This window comes from Triticum urartu, chromosome 3, assembly GCF_003073215.2.
Source record: "Triticum urartu cultivar G1812 chromosome 3, Tu2.1, whole genome shotgun sequence".
NCBI lineage: Eukaryota > Viridiplantae > Streptophyta > Magnoliopsida > Poales > Poaceae > Triticum > Triticum urartu.
In genome coordinates this window covers 486,198,175-486,210,216 of record NC_053024.1, presented here as the reverse complement: position 1 = coordinate 486,210,216, position 12,042 = coordinate 486,198,175, and positions in this window count along the sequence as shown.

Here is a 12,042-nt window from a genome sequence, read left to right as displayed (position 1 = left end):
GAAGTGATGGTCGTGTCTTCCATCTTTATGTCTCCATGAGAACATCTGGTGACATATGTGCCGACAACATACACTGTCTATGTTCTCTATCGTTTTGCATCGAAGGTAGTTTAGAGCAATGTTCTAGCTGAGACTTCATATAGTAGTAAAATAACTATGCGCGTCTATATTTCAATCCAGTGGGTTCTACTTAGTATATTGATGTATCGTCTGGAGCTAAGGTTTATGAACTCTGTGTTACTCTCTTAAATTCGACTCACCATGATGAAAACTTTTATGATGCTATGTTCTTCTTATCTATGATGAGACGGTGTCTTTTTTTGCCATAGTATAGCAAGTAATGTATAAGGAACCAGACCAGTAACAACTCACACATTGTAATGAACGTAGTTTCTACCTATCTCTCGCTACCATAGAGCCGGCTGTCGCGTATGTAATACCTTGTATCTTTCTAATATGTCGTGTATTATACTCTCATTGAGCTCTTTAGGCGGAGATGTAGCCCATCAACGATATCGATCTAAGTCAGTCATAAATGTACTTTCCATCAATCGCAGGAGTTTGGTGCGCGTATATCGTCAGAAGTCCACAGGTCTCATAGTACTTTCGTATGCTTAACTGGGTTCAAACGTGTGTTCGTGTCCTTGTGCTGAATTCGCATGAAAGAGATGATTTACACTAATCAAACTTAAGTCTCGCTCTCATAGACTCTGCTAACACAGACTGTCTCCTCAAGATCGCAAATGTACCCGAATCTCTCCAGAGTTGCATTCTAACGAGTCTCTTCTGTCGGAAGATGTCCTGCACCAGAATTCGTAATCATGTGTCTCTTCATTACAGGAGACACTAGTACAAGACAAGATGAAAGTCAAGCATGAACTCCTATAGAATACATTGGATCGTGACTCAAGAGAAACCGAGCGCGCATAAACAATTTCTCTGAATGATAATTTCTCCTTGAAAGCTCTTAGTGATTGCGTGACAAAGCAATGAATAGTATGAACATTGAATGCCCCCTCGCTCGCTCCTGCCCCGCCTGCCGCGCCGCAGGCTAAAGACGTGATACTATTTCTCCGTGACACCAAGGCCTCACACAATTATCGACTATATGTAATCACTGAATTCCGACTTCCTTATGAGTGCACGGTCGCAAGTAAGATTGACCTTCGCATAGTCTCTATGTTTTTAGTCACTGAGATATCTGTCAATCTCGAGTCCAAGTTTCCGATAGCTGATATGCCGACTGTTATGTACTCACCATGAACTCTTGAATGACCATGTCACAATAGACTCGTTTCCACATGATAGTGTACACAGAGAAACACCTAATTTTCTGTAAGACTCATCGCACGGGGTAAACCTGGTATAGCTTAGAAGTGTGTTCAGCAAATTCATCTTCTAGGTAGTATATCAGATGTGATTTCAGGTGAGATCTTTCGCGTTACACTCCCGCTGCCGATAAGGCGATATTTTGAAGCAGTCTGTTTCTATCTAGCTATTCTCAATACCCGAAGACTCTGTTAGATATCTTATTAGTGATCGTTCAAATCACTCACAGTCTGTGCTTATGACTGTTCTAATTGTCGGTCACTGGAGAAGATGAGACGCACTTCTTACTGTGGTTCCGGTGAGTGAGCCTTTTCTGAAAGTTCATACCTAGCAGAACCCTCAAAAGGAGTGTATGTGCTATTTCCATATTACGAAGCTCGACAATAAATTTCCATAGTCATATTATAATACATTCGTATGATACCGTGAGTTACAATTGCGTGCCAACCATTTACCCAAGATGCGCTTCACTCATCGACCTTCCTGGCATAACTCATTGCCTAAGGTGCCAGAAGAAGTGTAATGCTTTGGAGTCTGCTCAAGTGAATAACAAAAATTTTCACTCGGTATTCGACCAGGATGTGCGATCCATCTGCTATGAGTTCAATTGCCGAGCTAGCACGACAGTGATCCAAAGTTATGTCGGATTGGCATGTATCAACACATACGCTCTTGTAGATCTCACCCGTGGAGAGCGTGCGAACAGAACCCGGCGCGTATGAGGTAAAGTCCCGGTACTCTGACATGTGCGATCTCAAATATCACCGCGATACCTAGGCCTGGCGATACCGAAAGCTGACGGTCTATTGGTCTCAACACACGTAGTCGACCCGCTCGTACGTGTGTCCTTGCTTGATGACGTCTCCCATTGGATCAAAGCGGTTGAGTGAAATAGGTTGAGGTTGGAGATGAATAGACCTCCATGCAGCTTAACTGACGGGCGGTCTGGCTGAAGGTGTGATGGCATGTGAGCGTGTCACGGCCGACTGAGTGCATTATGCACTGCATGGTCATGCTACAGCGCATAGAGCTTACATGTATGTGCTCTCTACTTGAGTAGTGGGAGTTAGCTTTAGCGAGGCGCAAGAGTGCCAAAGGGTGGCGAGCCTCCGCTCCCTCACCTACAAGACCGGAACTATGATATATATAACTCTCAAGCTCTTCCGCTAAGCGGAGTGTCTCGCGCCGGCTTCATGACCGAGCTCAGGAGATGGGAGTGCGGATCCCTTAGTGGAGAAGAAGACGCACGCGAGCCTCGCCAAACATCGTAGTGAGTGGCACACACAAGACCAAGGTGTCTGGAGTCGAGCCACGCGGGCCAACCGTGAACATGTTGACGCCCTGCAGAGCGCCAGCCGTGGCTCAACTCTCGGTGCCACGCCGTATGGTCTGTCCACAGGTAACGGACGCATGGGGTGCTGACACAGTGCGAGTGCCACCAAGGCGGCTCACTATCTGGCCTAGTTGCCCAACTCGCCTCCTTCTATTTAGTCCCATGGTGCGGCACGCTCCAGGGTGGATAGGGTGTCGGCCGGCCCACGATGTGAGATCCCCACTGGGACGATCCCGTGTCCGGGCTCATGTTGGCTACACTCCAGGTATGCCAATATTTCGCCTTACCTGTGACCCTCCGAGACCTTTGCTCCGATGCCCGACCATACTGCAACTATTGAACTGTATAATATAATATATGCTACACGCTCACAACGGATCTCCGATCTCCCGAGACTTCCTTTCACGTACGTCCAGGTGATCTCCTTCGCGTGGAGAAGAACGTCATCCACGCACATAGAGCGCTAGTCGTCGGTACGATGTCAATAATCATATCTCTTCACCACACAGAGTCACCACCATCACCGTATGAGAAGTCTGTGAATCGCCATTACGGGCCGTCTTCGGAGAGACATGATAGAATGACCGATGCGCATGCATATCTCATGGTCTCTATATCAATGCCTGCAGCAGACGCGATGATCCCACATGTGGACACGAACTCATTCTCTCGCGATGATCCTCCAAATCGACGATGACGACTCTGCTGATGGATCAGAGCGACATCACAGGCAGTCAGACGGAGTGTCTTACTGAAGCTTGTGTGTCGAGGACTTCCATAGCTAAATCCACGCACATATACTTTCCTCTTTGTCTTCATGGTACTTAGTTGTCCTGGTAGACTGTTCGATCATGATGTGTCGTATCACCCAATGAGCCGTGAGTTCTCGATACTCTCCATATGGCTGTGATGACAAAGAATCGACAGCGCAATGGTCAGTTATCTGACGTTCTTTTGCACTACCTGTCAGATGCGCATGATCCTCTGCTTCTCTGGCTCTATCGACACTAGATCTATCACTTTGTAGCTTCTCATGAGGTATGATGATGCACTCTCGTGATTACGATGTGCGGTGTGTCCATGCTCGAGGATACCGTCTCCTGTATGCATTACTCAGTGCTACTTATAGGAGCATAGATCCCCATCTCTAGTTTTCATACTCATTGGTGTCGAGCGAACCATCATATCAGACTCTTCACGGCGATGTATATTAAGCGTACTCATTCTATTTCATCATCTCCCAGTTACGTCTGTGTGTTATTGAGTACACGCGAAATGAGACATTCGCACCTTAAACGAGTTATCTCACGGGAGTTGGCGGATCTAGAGTCTCTCGAATGGTGTAAGTGATAAAGATACTGACATGAGTGACATAACATCTATCCGAATTCACGATTAATTGGAAGTATACGATCTGGATGTGCTTGTTTAGATTGCGGTCTTGTCTTCTGACTAGGATCACATGATTCTTCCTAACTGATATTACGTGATCACTCTCCTCTATGCACATGATCTGTTGATCATATGTGATTCTCCATGCAATAGCTACGTCACTCTCTCAAATAAGTGATCGGAGTTGAGACAATAGTCTCAATTCCTGCACCGCTCTATAGTCTCTAGATGGATTACTATGATCTGTGCGGGTGGTTTGCTATGGTCATATGCACACACAATGATCTTACAGTTGTCCGTCTACTAGGGTATACGATCGCATAAACATTGTATAGCTCAGCGTTGCTAATGGATTAACGCACATCATATATCCACATGAAACAATAGACATCGGAGAAGTCTATAAATCATATAATCCCTCTTCGTATCTATATTGCACTACTAGAGAGCTATGGGTTGTCACTAACGTCTGACCTCCACCGGTGATGCCCGCACCTAGAGTCAATCATTTAGTTGCGATGAGCTAGCATGTAATAGGCGATACAGATAAACTCTCCTGACGTGGTGATCTTCACTGTTTTTGCCACAGCTGAGAGAAAGGTAGATCGTTAATTATGTCAAACGAGAATCTGTGCGCGGACATTCCAGTGCCTGTATGTACTTGTACTAACACACAAATATATACTTAGGTCTCATCACTCCACTGTTAGTGTAACGATCTTTCCGTCAGCGAATAGGAGTTTGGATAGTAGTCGGCGACTGTCGCATTACGTGCCCAGGCTCTTGATGCGAGATGGCTTCCTCCTCGGGCCTGAGTAAGTGCAATTAGCTCATAGATGTATTGTCATCAGAGAGCTGCTGAGATCTCTCTGAGCCCCGCTGATCGGCGCGCTCGCTTTGAACAGCTTGGTAGTGAGGCTCGCTGGGTCGGGTGCGCACTGTAACATACTCATCACTCGAAAAGTCGCATTTACCATTTGATGCAGTCGTGGTCTGTGGTACACAACCACCTTGTCTCCTCTGCAGACAGCGTGCCATGTAGAGTTATCGCGTTCACAATAGTAGATCGGCTCGGCCACGTCCGGCCATTCGTTGGCCTCCATCCAACTCAGCTCGAGGGTGCCACCCAAGAGTGAACCAATCGCTACCATCACATTCAAGTAAGTGTACGTATCGGTTGTGTGTCAGAGTCTGCCGTAGTGCTGGATCTGTGTCGAAGCTAGCGTCGACGTAACCCTTTACGACGAGCTCTTCGTCACCTCCATAAACGAGAAACATTTCCTTAGTCCTTTTCAGGTACTTCAGGATATTCTTGACCGTTGTCTAGTGTTCCTTTCCGGGATTACTTTGGTACCTACCTACCAAACTTACGGCAAGGTTTACATCAGGTCTGGTACACAGCATGGCATACATAATAGAACCTATGGCTGAGGCATAGGGGATGACACTCATCTCTTCTATATCTTCTGTCGTGGTCGGACATTGAGCTGAGCTCAATTTCACACCTTGCAACACAGGCAAGAACCCCTTCTTAGACTGATCCATATTGAACTTCTTCAATATCTTATCAAGGTATGTGCTTTGTGAAAGACCTATGAGGCGTCTTGATCTATCTCTATAGATCTTGATGCCTAATATATAAGCAGCTTCTCCAAGGTCCTTCATTGGAAAACTCTTATTCAAGTAGGCCTTAATGCTGTCCAAAAGCTCTATATCATTTCCCATCAAAAGTATGTCATCTACATATAATATGAGAAATGCTACAGAGCTCCCACTCACTTTCTTGTAAACGCAGGCTTCTCCATAAGTCTGCATAAACCCAAACGCTTTGATCATCTCATCAAAGCGAATGTTCCAACTCCGAGATGCTTGCACCAGCCCATAAATCGAGCGTTGGAGCTTGCACACCTTGTCAGCATTCTTAGGATCGACAAAACCTTCCGGCTGCATCATATACAATTCTTCCTTAAGGAAACCATTAAGGAATGTCGTTTTGACGTCCATTTTCCACATCTCATAATCATAGAATGCGGCAATTTCTAACATGATTCGGACGGACTTCAGCTTCGCTACCGGTGAGAAAGTCTCATCGTAGTCAACCCCTTGAACTTGTCGATAACCCTTAGCGACAAGCCGAGCTTTATAGATGGTCACATTACCATCCGCGTATGTCTTCTTTTTAAAGATCCATTTATTTTCTGTGGCTCGCTGCTCAACGGGCAAGTCAGTCAAAGTCCATACTTCGTTTTCATACATGGATCCTATCTCGGATTTCATGGCTTCCAGCCATTTGTCGGAATCCAGGCCCGCCATCGCTTCTTCATAGTTCGAAGGTTCACCGTTTTCTAACAACATGATTTCCAAGACAGGGTTGCCGTACCACTCTGGTGCGGAACGTGTCCTTGTGGACCTACGAAGTTCAGTAGCAACTTGATCTGAAGTTTCATGATCATCATCATTAACTTCCTCTCTAGTCGGTGCAGGCACCTCAGGAACATTTTCTTGAGTTGCGCCATTTTCCGGTTCAAGAGGTAATACTTCATCAAGTTCTACTTTCCTACCACTTACTTCTTTCAAGAGAAACTCCTTCTCTAGAAAGGATCCATTCTTGGCAACAAAGATCTTGCCTTCGGATCTGAGGTAGAAGGTATACCCAATAGTTTCTTTAGGGTATCCTATGAAGACGCATTTTTCCGACTTGGGTTCGAGCTTTTCAGGTTGAAGTTTCTTGACATAAGCATCACATCCCCAAACTTTTAGAAACGACAGCTTAGGTTTCTTCCCAAACCATAATTCATACGGTGTCGTCTCAACGGATTTCGACGAAGCCCTATTTAAAGTGAATGCGGCAGTCTCTAAAGCATAGCCCCAAAATGATAGTGGTAAATCGGTAAGAGACATCATAGATCGCACCATATCTAACAGAGTGCGATTACGACGTTCGGACACACCATTACGCTGAGGTGTTCCAGGCGGCGTGAGTTGTGAAACTATTCCACTTTTCCTTAAGTGTGTGCCAAATTCGTGACTCAAGTATTCTCCTCCATGATCTGATCGCAAGAACTTGATTTTCCTGTCACGTTGATTCTCAACCTCACTCTGAAATTCCTTGAACCTTTCAAAGGTCTCAGACTTGTGTTTCATTAAGTAGACATACCCATATCTACTCAAGTCATCAGTGAGGGTGAGAACATGACGATAACCACCGCGAGTCTCAACACTCATTGGACCGCACACATCAGTATGTATGATTTCCAATAAGTTGGTTGCTCGCTCCATTGTTCCTGAGAACGGAGTCTTGGTCATTTTACCCATGAGGCATGGTTCGCACGTGTCAAATGATTCGTAATCAAGAGACTCTAAAAGTCCATCTACATGGAGCTTCTTCATGCGTTTGACACCTAGTGACCAAGGCGGCAGTGCCACAAGTATGTGGGACTATCATTATCAACCTTACATCTTTTGGTACTCACACTATGAATATGTGTAGCATTACACTCGAGATTCATTAAGAATAAACCATTCACCATCGGAGCATGACCATAAAACATATCTCTCATATAAATAGAACAACCATTATTCTCGGATTTAAATGAGTAGCCATCTCGTATTAAACGAGATCCTGATACAATGTTCATGCTCAAACTTGGCATTAAATAACAATTATTGAGGTTCAAAACTAATCCCGTAGGTAAATGTAGAGGTAGCGTGCCGACGGCGATCACATCGACCTTGGAACCATTCCCGACGCGCATCGTCACCTCGTCCTTCGCCAGTCTCCGCTTATTCCGCAGCTCCTGCTTTGAGTTACAAATGTGAGCAACTGCACCGGTATCAAATACCCAGGAGCTACTACGAGTACTGGTAAGGTACACATCAATTACATGTATATCACATATACCTTTCGTTTTGCCGGCCTTCTTGTCCGCTAAGTATTTGGGGCAGTTCCGCTTCCAGTGACCACTTTCCTTGCAATAAAAGCACTCAGTCTCGGGCTTGGGTCCATTCTTTGGCTTCTTCCCGGCAGCTTGCTTGCCGGGCGCGGCAACTCCCTTGCCTTCCTTCTTAAAGTTCTTCTTACCCTTGCCTTTCTTGAACTTAGTGGTTTTATTCACCATCAACACTTGATGTTCCTTTTTGACTTCTACCTCTGCTGATTTCAGCATTGCAAATACTTCAGGAATGGTCTTTTCCATCCCCTGCATATTGAAGTTCATCACAAAGCTCTTGTAGCTCGGTGGAAGCGACTGAAGGATTCTGTCAATGACCACGTCATCCGGGAGATTAACTCCCAGCTGAGTCAAGCGGTTATGTAACCCAGACATAGTGAGTATGTGCTCACTGACAGAACTATTTTCCTCCATCTTACAGCTGAAGAACTTGTCAGAGACTTCATATCTCTCGACCCGGGCATGAGCTTGAAAAACCATTTTCAGCTCTTCAAACATCTCATATGCTCCGTGTCTCTCAAAACGCTTTTGGAGCCCCGGCTCTAAGCTGTAAAGCATGCCGCACTGAACGAGGGAGTAATCATCGGTACGTGTCTGCCAAGCGTTCATAACGTCTTGTTCTACAGGGAGAGCAGGTGCTTCACCTAGCGGTGCTTGTAGGACATAATCTTTCTTGGCAGCTATGAGGATGATCCTCAGGTTCCGGACCCAGTCCGTATAGTTGTTGCCATCGTCTTTCAGCTTGGTTTTCTCTAGGAACGCGTTGAAGTTGAGGACAACGTTGGCCATTTGATCTACAATACATGTTGTAAAGATTTTAGACTAAGTTCATGATAATTAAGTTCATCTAAATCAAATTATTCAATGAACTCCCACTCAGATAGACATCCCTCCAGTCATCTAAGTATAACATGATCTGAGTTAACTAGGCCGTGTCCGATCATCACGTGAGACGGACTAGCCAACATCGGTGAACATCTTCATGTTGATCGTATCTTCTATACGACTCATGCTCGACCTTTCGGTCTTCTGTGTTCCGAGGCCATGTCTGTACATGCTAGGCTCGTCAAGTCAACGCATGTGTAAATCTGTCTTACACCCGTTGTATGTGAACGTTGGAATCTATCACACCCGATCATCACGTGGTGCTTCAAAGCAACGAACTGTCGCAACGGTGCACAGTTAGGGGGGACACTTTCTTGAAATTATTATGAGGGATCATCTTATTTACTACCGTCGTTCTAAGTAAACAAGATGCAAAAACATGATAAACATCACATGCAATTAAATAATAATAGTGACATGATATGGCCAATATCACACAGCTCCTTTGATCTCCATCTTGGGGCTCCATGATCATCTTGTCACCGGCATGACACCATGATCTCCATCATCGTGTCTCCATGAAGTTGCTCGCCAACTATTACTTCTACTACTATGGCTAACACGCTTAGCAATAAAGTAAAGTAATTTACATGGCGTTTCTCAATGACAAGCAGGTCATACAAAAAATAAAGACAACTCCTATGGCTCCTGTCGGTTGTCATACTCATCGACATGCAAGTCGTGATTCCTATTACAATAGCATGAACATCTCATACATCACATATATATCATTCATCATTCATCACAACTTTGGCCATATCACATCACAAAACACTTGCTGCAAAAACAAGTTAGACGTCCTCTAATTGTTGTTGCAAGTTTTACGTGGCTGCAATAGGGTTCTAGCAAGAACGTTTTCTTACCTACGTGAAAGCCACAACATGATTTGTCAACTTCTATTTACCCTTCATAAGGACCCTTTTCATCGAATCCCTCCAACTAAAGTGGGAGAGACAGACACCCGCCAGCCACCTTATGCAACTAGTGCATGTCAGTCGGTGGAACCGGTCTCACGTAAGCGTACGTGTAAGGTTGGTCCGGGCCGCTTCATCCCACAATACTGCTGAAGCAAAATAAGACTAGTAGCGGCAAGAAAGTTGACAACATCTACGCCCACAACAAATTGTGTTCTACTCGTGCAAAGAGAACTACGCATAGACCTAGCTCATGATGCCACTGTTGGTGAACATTGCAGAAAACAAAAAATTTCCTACGGTTTCACCAAGATCCATCTATGAGTTCATCTAGCAACGAGTGATCAGATTGCATCTACATACCTTTGTAGATCACGCGCGGAAGCGGTCAAAGAACGGGGATGAGGAAGTCGTACTCGACGTGATCCAAATCACAGGAGATCATAGCGCTGAACGGACGGCACCTCCGCGTTCAACACACGTACGGTCAGCGTGACGTCTCCTCCTTCTTGATCCAGCAAGGGGGAAGGAGAGGTTGATGAAGATCCAGCAGCACGACGGCGTGGTGGTGGATGCAGGAGTCACCGCAGCAGGGCTTCGCCGTTCTACTGCGAGAGGGAGAGGTGTAGCAGGGGAGAGGGAGGCGCCAAGAGTCAAGGGTGCCGCTGCCCCTCCCCCCCCCTTTATATAGGCTCCCCTAGGGGGGCGCCGGCCCTAGGAGATGGGATCTCCTAGGGGGCGGCGGCCAAGGGGTGGAGTGCCCCCCCAAGCCAGGTGGGGCGCCCCCCCACCCTAGGGTTCCCAACCCTAGGCGCATGGGGTGGGCCAAGGGGGGTGCACCAGCCCACTATGGGCTGGTTCCCCTCCCCACTTTAGCCCATGGGGCCCTCCGGGATGGGTGGCCCCACCCGGTGGACCCCCGGGACCCTTCCGATGGTCCCGGTACAATACCGGTGACCCCCGAAACTTTCCCGATGGCCGAAACTGCACTTCCTATATATAATTCTTCACCTCCGGACCATTCCGAAACTCCTCGTGACGTCCGGGATCTCATCCGGGACTCCGAACAACTTTTGGGTTACTGCATATTCATATCTCTACAACCCTAGCGTCACCGAACCTTAAGTATGTAGACCTTACGGGTTCGGGAGACATGTAGACATGACCGAGATGGCTCCCCGGTCAATAGCCAACAGCGGGATCTGGATACCCATGTTGGCTCCCACATGCTCCTCGATGATCTCATCGGATGAACCACGATGTCGAGGATTCAAGCAACCCCGTATACAATTCCCTTTGTCAATCGGTACGTTACTTGCCCGAGATTCGATCGTCGGTATCCCAATACCTCGTTCAATCTCGTTACCGGCAAGTCACTTTACTCGTACCGTAATGCATGATCCCGTGACCAGACACTTGGTCACTTTGAGCTCATTATGATGATGCATTACCGAGTGGGCCCAGAGATACCTCTCCGTCATACGGAGTGACAAATCCCAGTCTTGATCCGTGTCAACCCAACAGACACTTTCGGAGATACCCATAGTATACCTTTATAGTCACCCAGTTACGTTTTGACGTTTGGTACACCCAAAGCACTCCTACGGTATCCGGGAGTTACACGATCTCATGGTCTAAGGAAAAGATACTTGACATTGGAAAAACTCTAGCAAACGAACTATACGATCTTGTGCTATGTTTAGGATTGGGTCTTGTCCATCACATCATTCTCCTAATGATGTGATCTCGTTATCAATGACATCCAATGTCCATAGTCAGGAAACCATGACTATCTGTTGATCAACGAGCTAGTCAACTAGAGGCTTACTAGGGACATGTTGGTGTCTATGTATTCACACATGTATTACGATTTCCGGATAACACAATTATAGCATGAATAAAAGGCAATTATCATGAACAAGGAAATATAATAATAATCCTTTTATTATTGCCTCTAGGGCATATTTCCAACAAAAAGAGCCTTGATGACCCATAAGTATAGGGGATCAATCGTAGTCCTTTCAATAAGCAAGAGTGTCGAACCCAACGAGGAGCAAAAGGAAATGACAAGTGGTTTTTAGCAAGGTAATGTCTGCAAGCACTGAAATTATAAGTAACGAGTAGTTTGATAGCAAGATAATTTGTAACGAGCAAGTAACGATAATAGTAACAAAAGTGCAGCAAGGTAGCCCAATCCTTTTTAGGCAAAGGACAGGCCAAAACGGTCTCTTATGGTAAG